This window comes from Protopterus annectens, chromosome 3.part0, assembly GCF_019279795.1.
Source record: "Protopterus annectens isolate FY-2018-M chromosome 3.part0, PAN1.0, whole genome shotgun sequence".
Classification (NCBI taxonomy): Eukaryota; Metazoa; Chordata; order Ceratodontiformes; family Protopteridae; genus Protopterus; species Protopterus annectens.
Genome location: NC_056731.1, coordinates 105,037,134 through 105,049,471, shown reverse-complemented (window position 1 = coordinate 105,049,471; position 12,338 = coordinate 105,037,134).

Genomic DNA, 12,338 nt, shown 5'->3' with positions numbered 1-12,338 from the left:
ATATATATATATATATATATATATATATATATATATATATATATATATATATATATATATATATATATATATATATATATTTTTTTTTTAATAAATAGAACGTTTACTTCTAATGCTATGACAGCTAAGTAAAGATATATATTTAGACCATTACTGTATTATTCATACTAAGTTGTTGATCAAGGTAACCCTGACTGTAACCATGCATAATGCAAAATGTCAGAATGTGGCAGTGGTCATATGAACCCCTGCATTTGGTACTTATGTATAAAAGTACATATCTCAGTCCATCAGTGCAATTTCACAATGCAACTTTCAGGCAATAACAGCAAAGTTGTCAGGTATAAAATGTATTAAAGACTGCTTCTGTTAGGAATTTGTAATGCAATACAGTGCTGAATTTGATCTCATGACTGATTAAAGAAAATTATTTCAATTCATCATTTTTCAAAAGATGAATACTGAAAATGGTGAATCAAAAACCATAACACACACACACACACACACACACACACACACACACACACACACACACACATACACACACACACACAAATCTTTGTCTTACAACCCCCTAGACTCCAGCCTCAATGCCCTGGACACTTTGTTAGCACTACTTGTGAGCCTCACATCTCTGGTGCCAGTGCCCCTACCGCTGTCCTCCCTCTGGGGGTGGTTTCTCAGGAATAACTCCACGGTTGTACCACAATGGAGAAAACGGCAAAATCCCATGAACAGCACAATACTGGCTTTACTATCCAGCACATTGTAGTGAAACTGATTGCGGTATTAAATTATTAGGGTTAGGGGAAGCATGGATTCCTGTCTAGAGGACATCATCCTGTTATCCAGACATCCATGTATTCATGTTCACTACATATTTTATCCAAATTATATTCATAGGAACTGGTACATATTCTGACAAGCAATGAATATAATTCACAAAAGGTTTCAGATGGGTGATTACCCCATTGCAGGACAGTCACCCATAGTTTTCAACCTCTGAGCATTACAAATCATAGTACTGGATTTTAAAATGATGGAATGATAGCAGAAGTCCCAGAAGAGGAACACTTTCTTATGGTTTGAAACATAAGTTCGTCAGATACCAAACTTTCCATAAAACTAATGAATTACTGTATTTGCTTATTTCAGTTATTTAATAATGAATATAGTCCTAAACATGTCTGTCTTTATGAAAAACATCAATAAATCTGGGAGGAGCAGCACTAGCTCAGAGGGAAAATATTATAGCACTATGCTTAAATCTTAGCATTTAAAGGGTATGCACCCCCCCCACACCCCCACACACACATACGCATGCACACTCTGATAGGCATCAGTCACATATGTAAGGACAATTTTGATTATGGCCTGTTCACCAATGTCATAAAACTGAGATGTTTTAACCTGGGAAGAAAATTAAGTCTCCAGTGAAAGCCCACAGAGGATGTACAGACTCTGAGCAGAAGACAGCATATCTGGGAACTGAAACGCTCAAAGTGTAATAGATTACCAAGTGCTGCAAGGCACAAAAGCTAAGTCACCCTGTAAATAGACCATCTGTTTCACTCTTCCCATCCCAGCAGTGTGCAACAATGACGAAGTTACTAAAGAAATGGATTTTAATGTCTGGTCTACTTGATGATACCCCAGGACATTTCATTTATACAGTGGGGATATACACACATATATCAGGTAACTGTTGTTATTTCCATCTGTGAACAGGAATAATTAGAGAAGACCAGTCTCTTTTCCATGACACTTAGGGAGAAAAGGTCCACTGCAATAAAATTATTTGCAAAAGTTATATATTTTTTACAGCTATTAGAGTTGGTATTCTAGAAAGGTACACGAGGAAAAACATATGACACAGCAGAAGCTGTGACTTGTCACCACGCCGTGAGATACGGAAATAATAATAATAATAATAACAACAATAATAATAATAATAATAATAATAATAATAATTTATGTGGACCTAATATTTTTCCACTGCTCTGTTTTCCACTATTTTGAAAAAACACATTTTAACAGTGCGGGCGAGAGAAAGAATGTGCGTGTGTGTGTGTGTGTGTGTGTGCGTTTCTGTGATTTCCTTAAACAATTCGAACATGTAGAAAAATTCCTAGCGAAACTGATTTCCTCCCTTATTAAGCAAAATAAAATGGAATTTCCAGACCCTTCTGGCATAAGTAGCCAGCAGTGATGGCTCCAGATCAGATCATTACAGGCACTGTGTCCCCACACAAGCTGCTCAGTAACAACAGATTGCAAGCCAAATCGCAGCAATCTGCAATTTGTCTGAGGCAGGTCAGCTCGGACTCAGGTTTCAGTGGGGGGAGGGGGGGCAGGTAGGGCCAGGATAGGTAGGAGGGTAAGGTGGGATGGGCTGGCTAGAGGAAGGATTGAAAATGCTGGGAACAAACCAAATCAGTCTTCTTGATCCCTACCTGGACAGCTTGTCCCACCCAACCCACCCCCTCGTAAAAGCAGGGGGTTGTTGACAGTCAGTTTCAGGGTCAGACAAGGTATTCAGGGAACCCGGTGACCGTTAAGGTGATCGCATTAGGGTCGAGAAGGAATTTCCTGTTTTTCCCAATGGGTTTTTCAGGTTTTCGCCTTCTCCTCCGGGTAAGATAGATAGGTCAGGCTAGTCTGTCGCAGTCATGTAAGCGGCAGGCAGGAAAGGTAAGCCAGGCCAAGGCAAGTGGGGGAGGTCACAGGACTTTTCAGCTGGACCTTCCACAGGCCAGACAGCCCAAGGGATTGTTGCCAGGGGACTTATCAGCCCGGCAATGGCCCCTTGGCAGATTGTAAGGCTGCCCAGAAGAATTGTGATGAACTGTGAAAAGTTGTTATGAAATGGGTATGATACATAAAAAGGGCCGGATATCGACAGTGCTGTCTGTTGTCCTGTAGGCGTAGTGGAATGCTATGAAAGAAATAAATGGCCTCCTGATATTCCTGCCTTGCACATCTCATAATAATTGGTTTATTAGAGAAAGTCATTGACAATGATTGGCAATAAACACATGGCTGCGCCATTTAATCCATCTGAAGTCTCTGTGTTATTATTATTTACCTGCTTAGTTACCTTGATTTGTTGGACATGGAATTTGAGGCATATGTCCACAAGGATGCAATGGATTGACAATGTGCTGAACTGGTTCTGCATATGTGTAGCTCAATACTGAATGAATCATTAATGGAAATATGGTGTTAGAATTGCAGAGCTGAACAATGTAACGAATGCTTAGATAACAGGTATGGGTAAGCATTTAGAGTAAGAGATCTGTGACTAGGTATGAATTCTGTTTTGTAAAAGACAGGTAGAGCTGTACCAATCTCAGACAAATACCAGTAGACATCTCCTGCGATGCTCAGTGGAAGGAGTAAGTAAAGTCATAATTTGCTACAAGGTTCGCTGTATCTCAGAGATCCTTAGATTAGAGCATTAACTGTAACGTATCCATTTCTGTTTCCAGACTCCAGCCACGATGTCCTGCACACTTTGGTAGCACTACTTGTGAGCCTCACATCGCTGGTGCCTCCTACCGCTGCCCTCCCTCTGGGGGTGGTTTCACAGGACCCCACCACAGACTCTGAAGCACGACCAGCTGTTGGGTTTGCAGACTTGCTGTTAGCAGCTCAGCTTATTCGTTTCCAGAGTGACAGCCTCAAAACTCAGGTAAGTCATAAATCATTCCAGGTCCAAGCGCACTGGTCCGTTATGTTGCACGTCTGTGTCAGTAATTGCTGGGTGTATTTTGCTTATGATGGAGTGAATACATATAACTGGATGTTGAGAGGTTAGGTTTTGGCGGATTAAGTAACTAGACACGTACATGACATAAATGGTGTCAGAAGGTTATAAGCAAGAAACTTATTTGTAACTTCATAGGGCTGCAGATAGTTCTCCAACAGTAATTTTTGTACATCCTGTATGGTACCGTATGTGATTCCTAAAACGAAGAGCACCATACACTATCATATGTACTGGAGGTTATTACTAGCATGTATTTCATTCGACACCTTACTTCGCAGACTTTTGCTCTAGAAAGCTTAAACAGCTTTTAAAATCACAGGTGAATATGTTTACACATATCTAATTCTGCAATAGTCGTCCTCGTTTACCAAAGCTCAATTTTTGGTAAATTGGGAATGCATGTTTTTTGTTTGCAAAGGATTTCTTTTTTTAGTACAAATCCCGACATTACAGATAATATATTGCAACATATTTTAAATAATAGTTTTGCCCTGTGTAAATATAGAAATGACTTAAGTATTTCCAATGAAAGGGAAAAGTGCTTCTGTGCCTTGACAGCTTTACATGTTGCAAGTTCCTGTTTGGTTAAGAACTTTGTTTTAGTCTCCCTGTCATATTTAATTTTATGTTCTTCCTCTATTTGTTAAAAATGCATAATGAGCCTTTGTTAAATTGTAGATAAGTGACTGTGGAGATGAAAGGATAACTGACATTTTAAGGATTTTCTTGCCATTTATGTAATTGCATATCACAGAAAAGTTTCACAGAGAAACTTAGTGCTACAGTTTTTAATCTATAAAACATATTACAGCAGAATGGCTTGCATATTCTGTTATTGAACAGCAAGAAGTGTGAGTGATAAGATCCCTGCCTTATGGGGTAACATGGTCAGTGCTGACTTGTGGCCAATCATTGCTTGTGTGAAGTTTGCATGTTGTCCCTTTGGCTGAGTGGGATTTTCTCATGTACTTCTGTTTCTTCCGTCCTGCCAAAGACATGCTGATTGATTGGTCACACCAAATTGTCCACAGCTAGTATTTGCTCTTATAGCCTGGGGTGTGGCTGAAAAGGGTCAAAGGATAACCTCCTTACCTAGTTAACAAATGAAAAAAAAATACTGTTACAGCATATCAAAAATTTGCAGCAGAATGCATATGAGCAGCCACTAGTAAATAAAATATTTCTGCCTGCATAGTTTGTGATCTTGGGGAGATTTTGTGAGCAAATCACATGCCATTCTAATGTGACCAGTGACCACCAGCAGAAAGATAAAAACTCAGCCTTACTTAAGAATTAATGTTGTTGGTGTTAGTTATACAGCATGTTCACATGAGTGCTGGCAGTAACCACAACGCAGCATGAGGTACACTATAGCTTTAAATTGTTCCCACTGACACTTCCAGCTGCTTTCTTAATTAGAATCCTGATAAACACTCTGTTCTTAGGATGCACTGAGCAACCTCAAATTTACAGAACAACTTACAGCAATGTAAAATAAGTCTCTGGAAGGATATTATGCTGAATCATATTCCATCATTCATTAACAGAATTTAGTGATTAGACAACTATAATTAATGCAGGAGTTCTCATACATATGTAGATGTCAAGGGTAAAGCTCAGGAAGCCACTATAGGTAACAAGACATGAAAGAACCTAAATGTTGTTCATATTGATCACTGCTGCAGTAGCCTAAGCTATATACGTTATATCCTGTATAGGATATAACAGCTGATCAGTTTTCAAAGCTTCAGGGCACCTTCCACATACCCAAACCTTTAGTCAGCTGGAGCTGAAACAAGACAGCTTGGGTGCCAAGCCCTTCAGAGCTTTCCCGACACTGAAGATAACACTCCTCTGAGGCTTTTCAGGATCAATGGGCGGCTTGTGCTGTTCTTTTGCAGGGCAGGTATGTTCCCTTTGGGGAATAAAAATGTCCATTTTAAAAGAAAATTGTGTAATTAAATGGACTGTTATGAGACTGTTTTGTTCTGTTAAATGAGAGTGGACTTTTTCAGTCAGTTTAAAAGTTGCTTAAAGTAATTGAAAAAACATTTTTCTGTTGAAAAATTATTTATTTTCAGTTTTGGGGTTGGCTAAGTGTTTTGAGTGCATTTTACTAAGTGTTTGTGTAAAAAAGTGATTTTTAAAAACTTTAAATTTCTGTTGGGTTTTGCTGCTTGTTCTTCCCGGGAAAGAGGCACTATTTTTGGCTTGACCATGGAACAAACTGCTGATCCCACAGTCACTCCTTCTTCCAGCCACACACAGAAAAAAAATTTAAGCAGACAGCCTTTGCTACCACAGCAGGCTAGCAATTTGCCTCAGCTGAGGTGGGCGACTCTGCTGTAGCTATTTGTCCTACCTCAGACCTCTCATCTTATACCCCAGATCCCTCTGGTGTACCAGCTGCAGCCACTTTTCTCTTTCTCAAGAGATAGTTTCAGCAAATGGGTTCTGAAGATCATTCATCAAGATTACAAGATTACAGATGGCTGTGAGAGGATATTCCTTCTTGCCAGGTGGTTATCCCTCATCCACCAGATCAGACTGTTTTATTTACACTTGTCCTTCATTACATGCTTTTCCAGGGAGTGCTAGAACAAGTTCCTCCTTCCAAAGTTAGGAAAGGTTTTTATTCAATGATGTTTCCAGTACCAAAGAAAGAAGATGCATGGAGAGCAGTTCTGGATCTTTGTTTCTTACTTAGGCCTGGTTGTGATAGTGCCTAAGTTCAAAATGATGTCACTTTACAGTCTTTTACAGCTTCTTCCTCATTCAAGTTTTCTGGTAGCACCACATTTAAAAGGTGCTTATCTTCACATTCCTTTTCATCCAGACTCCAGGTGTTTCTTAAAGTTTTGTGTGTCTGGATCATATTATCATTTCTCTGCCTTACCCTTTGGACTATCTATACCATCAAACGTGTTCACAAAGTGTCTAGCTCCAGTTATAGCTCATTACAGGCTACAGGGTATCATTTTTTTCCAAATTTAGATAACTTGTTTATCATTGCAGAGTCCTTTTTAAAGTGTCAGGAATTTATCACTTGGGTAACAGATCTCTTACACAAGCTAGGTTTCCAAGAGAACATTCAAAAATACTTTTTGACTCCTTTACACAGATATGAGTTCCAGTGGTATCAGTCGGACACATCATTTGAAAGAGCTTTTCTTCCACAGGAAAAAAAATAGATCTGTATCTAGATCTATTTCTAAAGTTTGTCAGTCAGACTTTGATCACTGCGAGGCAATACCTCAGGAGTTTGGGTCTGATAGCATCTATTATTCTCATGCTAACCCTGCTAAGACTCCACATGAGAATGATACAATAGTATCTGAATTCTCTTTGGTCCCAGCATCAATGTCTCTTGCCTTTTTAAATCTCAGTGTTGGGGTTTATCAGTAGAAAAATTACATGGTGGAGACAGAAAATATTACTAACTTTGGGTCTTCCCTTCTCCCTCCCTGTTCCAAACTAGTCATTCATCACAGACTCCTTGGAATTTGCTTGGGAAGCAGTTTCAGGAGCGATAATAGTGCATGGTGGGTGTGACCCTTAGGACAGATAGAAGCACATACATATAAAAGAGATGCTTGGCTTGATCAAGGCACTCAGCTCTCAGAGTCATATTTGGTCCCCAGAACACTTCAAGGTGTTTCAAACAACACCACAGTCATACGGTACATTAAAAGTAGGGGAAGCCATGTTGTACCCCCTTTGCAGACTAGCCATGTTAGCTTGGGATATAGCTTCATAGCACAGTCTCACTGTACTGGCATCATTCATTCTGTCACAGCAATACTGTGTGACAGACAAGCTCAGTAGGACAGAGCAGACCATCAGGTGTGCAAACTTGACCAGTGTTTTTTCAAGATTTAATCCATCTCTTGGGATTCCTCTAGTAAACCCATTTGCCACCACTTTAAATAATTAGCTGGCATGATTCTGCTCCAGGACTCCATGCAAGAAGGCTTGGAAGACAAATGATGTTTTCTTTTCCTTGGACTGGAATGTTCCTGTATGCTTCTCTACCTTTTCCACTCTTATTCAGGGTACATCTGAAGATTCAGAATAAATCCCTCAGGATCTTTGTGGTGACTCCCTGTCTGACCCAGGCAACAGTGATTCTCTCTTCTTTTGGAAATGGTCAGAGGTAGTTACCAGGAGCTTCCTCACATACTCGATCTGCTCACACAAGCTCAGGGGTATTTGATCCATCCTGACCTCAATAAACTTCAACTGACTGCCTGGGCGATAGGGTCTTGATTCCCTATAGGCACTTTTTTACTGAGGACACACAGCAGGTACTAATGGAGGCAAGAAGGTCTGCTACTAGAAAAATCATACATTAGGAAATGGAAAAGGTTTTCTAGTGGGTGACATCAATATAGAAAACATCCATTTAGAGCTAGTTCTCTGGTATTACATTATTTGTGTGAGTTACTGTCATGTGGCCTGTCTTACTCCTCCACCAAGGTTTATTTATTGGCCATTTCAGTATGTCTGCCCATGAATCATCCTTTTTCAATACATTCTTGTTTCAAAATGATTTTGAAAAGTATTGTACTTAGAGCTTTTCTAACAGAAAATTAAAATTCCAAGCAAATCATTGGCTTCTTCTTATGGTCTTAAATTTGTGTTAGAGAAAGCTAACACTTACTCCATTTAAACAAAGTTGTCTTACTGACTTGAGATTCTTAACATGGAAATTAGTTTTACTGAGTGCTCTGACCTCTGCAAAAAGATTTTTGAGATGCTAGATCATGATGAGTCAACCCTATCTCATTTTACACCGAGGAAATCCTTCTTTTGTGCCTAAAGTGGTACTGAGTTTACTTTAAGCTGAACTATCCATTCTCCCATTTTCTTTGCTAATCCTAAAAATTAGGGAGAAAAGATACTCCATACCATTGATGCCCACTGACATCTCAGGTACTATCTTCACAGAAATGAATCTTTCACAGCCGTTGTCCATCTCTTGTGAAGGTAAGAAGAAGGGGCAACCTGTGTCAGTACTGATTATTTCCAGGTGGTTGTCTAAGGCTATTATATTTTGTTATACTCACCACATCAAAATTATTCCAGGCAGAGTCGAGGCCCACTATACCAGGGCATTGACTTCATCTGTGGCTTTTTGGAAAGGGTTGGATTGTAGAGGTATTCTAGAAGCAGCAACTTGGTCCTATAGATATGTACTTTTACAAGGCAGTTCAAGCTTGATTCGTTCCCTATACCTGGATCAGGCATTGCTAGGACCATTCTCCATGGGCTCCTGGTCCCTTCCCCTTCCAGCTCCCAAAATTTGTAAGCTATGATAATCTATCCATATGGATTAGGCTTCTGCAGCAGTGATCAGTGTGATGAACATTGTACAGTTGTGTAAGTAAATTTAACATAACGGTAGATGTTTGAATGATCACTACTGAAGTAGATGCTCCCACCCTCCACCCCCTTAATTTTTGGTGTGTTAATACCGGGGTGCGAACCCTTACTTTTTGTTGTTACTAACATCGTGATTTCAGGGCTCAGCCTCCCTTTTTCTGTTATGTGCTTTCATTACTTTGATCCATGTTTGTCTGTTTTTAATAGAATAAATTGTCATCATCCTTGTTCGAGTCCAGTTTCACTTTTTGTCTGGTGTGGGGGGACAAGACAGGGTGTCTTTCCCTGTATAAAATATGGGATGCAGGAATGCTTCATCCTACAGGGTGGATTTGCAGGTGGATTGTAATGTCCTCCTGCATTGGGTAAGGAGGTAAAGGGCATCTGCTTCTTGCATGGGGTGAGGCAATGAAGGAGAGTATTCCTTTTCCTGGGAGAGCAGTTCCAGGTACAGTAGAGTCTTTCCCTGTATGGAAGTATGGAAACACAGGGGACACTTGTCCTGCATGAGTCATGTAAAGGGCTGTCTCCACTACAAAACACAATTTTAGTTTTTAAGTTTTATGAGGTACAATTTCCAGTAATTGTATTGTTGAAATGGCACTTGCTTTATTTTGACTAAGTGACCTTATATCACAAAGGGCCATAATTATGGAAATTTCATGAAAATTACGCAGCTAGGTCTGGATTTAAGTTAAACATAATTTTATGTTTATAGGTTCATAGGTTCATAGGTGTATGCTAGGCTAATGGCCCTGGAGCCTTTACAAGCCTAGCCCATAGGATTACCCTGGCATTGTGCCACCCAACCTTAGTTCCTAGTATTTCTGCGAGTAGAGCCACTGGAGTGATCCCTGGGGTGAATTTTCTATTTCCCATCCACTCATCAAGATTTCTCTTGAAGAGGGCCAGTGAGGTGCTCTGCTTGACATGTATGGGAAGTCTATTCCATAGCATGGGAAGTCTCTGGGTTATGAACCTGTCCCTCCAGCATGTTCTGTTGATTGTGGTAATGAGGTTGAGGTCTCTGGAGCATGTGGTATGGAGAGATTGTGATTTCTTTAGATGTAGCATTTCTAACAGAGCTGGGTCAGACATGGCTTTGCAAGTCTAGCAGAGATCATCTCTAAGTAGGAGATATGAGACAGAGAATAGTTTGAGTTTTTTTAATCTGTCCATATAGGCCAAGTGTTTAAGGCCTAGGATCCTCTTTGTAAGATACTTTTGTGGCCTCTTCAGTTGTTGCAGGTGTCTAGTGAGGTACATGCCAAATGGGGTGTTGTACTCGATGGTTGGCCGAATGAGGGAAGAGTAGAGGGAGACAACAACCTCTTTCTTCCTGGATGCAAAACCCTTAGTAATGAGATGTGCCACATAGAAGGACTTTCTGACCACAGTGGCAACCTGTGTTCCCAGATCTCTTATAATGCCTTCTGTGTTCAGTGGACTACTATTAATGTGGTAATTCAAGGGAACCGGGTTTTTCCCAATGGGGATGAAGACATATTTTTTGGCATTGAGCTTAAAGCCATGGTTCTGACACCAGTCGTTGGTCTCATTGAGGCCTTTCTGTAGGATGTCAGCATCACTTGGGGAGTTAATAATAGCTCCCAACTTGCAATCATCTGCGAACTTTGTCAGCCAGTGTCCCTTTGTGTTGGCCTGAACTTCAGAGAAGTAGATACCAAACAGGAGAGGACCCAGGACCAAACCCTGTGGGACTCCACTCGTGAATGGTTGGCAGTCTGACTTGGAGTCAGCTACTTTCACACTGTGTGTTTTATCTGTGAGCCAGTTTGCAACCCACCTAGTGATATAGGGGTTGATGCCTAGCTTAGTAAGTTTTTCTATGATTCCTGAGTGGGGAATGGTATCAAAGGCCTTGGACAGATCAAGGTAGGCTGTATGAACCACCTTGCCTTCATCCACAGCTCTGGTGACTGACTCAAAGAAGACAACCAAGTTGAGCAGGCATGATCTACCCTTCACAAAACCAAACTGTGTAGGATACAGAGTTTGGAGATTCCCTATATCCTTGTTTATTAGGTTCATGATGATGATGATTTATGTTACCTAAGACCTACTTCCTCTCTCCTCCTTTTAAACATAAATGCAAGAAGTATACTTAACAAAAAACAGGACCGTCACACCCTGTTAGCTATTTACAAACCAGAAATCACAATGTTAACAGAAACTTGGTTTAAACCAGAAAACCATAATAATGAAATGACTTCTCCTGGATATAATATTATACGCAGAGATATAATTGGGATAAAGGGAGGAGGTGTAGCAATATATTTAAAAATCATCTCAATATTGAACACTTTGAATGTAATTCTGAAGATGTAGAACTAATTCTTGCTAAATTAAAACTTAATTCCAACAAACAAAAAATTATTGCAGGGGGTTATCTCCCACTAGGCAATAACACCACTAATCTGGAAAGCCTATTAAAATGGATGTCTACCTCTATCCCACAAGAAACCGTACTATTAGGTGACTTTAATATTGACTGGTCTGCTTGCACCAGCTAACCCCCCCCCTCTACCTACATTAACCTTCATGGGTTCATCCAAATTATATCTGATCTCACTAGAATTGACAAGACATCCAAATGTCAGTCCATCCTAGACTGAATTCTGCTATCTTACCCTACTCTGGCACAGCAATTAGGCTGCCTTCCTGAAAAGTCTGAGCGATCACCAAGCAACCTACTTAATAAGGAATCAACCCCATCATACTCACCAGCCTATCCTCAGGTTAATACGTAACAAAAAAATCCTTTAAACCTACTGAATTTACCAATGCACTGAAATGCTGCAATTGGACTTTCCTAAAACAGCTACCTCTAGACAAAGCTACACAGTACTTCTATTCAGCCTTCCTAAAAATCTTAAACTGCCACGCACCCTCTAGAACTATTAGAATCAAGACTAACTATGCCCCATGGCTAACAAGAGATACTAAAACATTAATGAAAGAAAGGGACAAAGCCTGGCTACAATTTCACAAAATCAAAACCACTACCTTGAGACAAAACTATAAAGAACCCAGGAACAAAGCCAAAAAAACAAATAAAGCTGGACAAAACTAACTACTATAAATTCATGCAGGAAAATATGCTCACAACCCTCAAAAATTCTGTGTTACAATAAATAATTTGCTGCACACAGGAAAATCCACTACT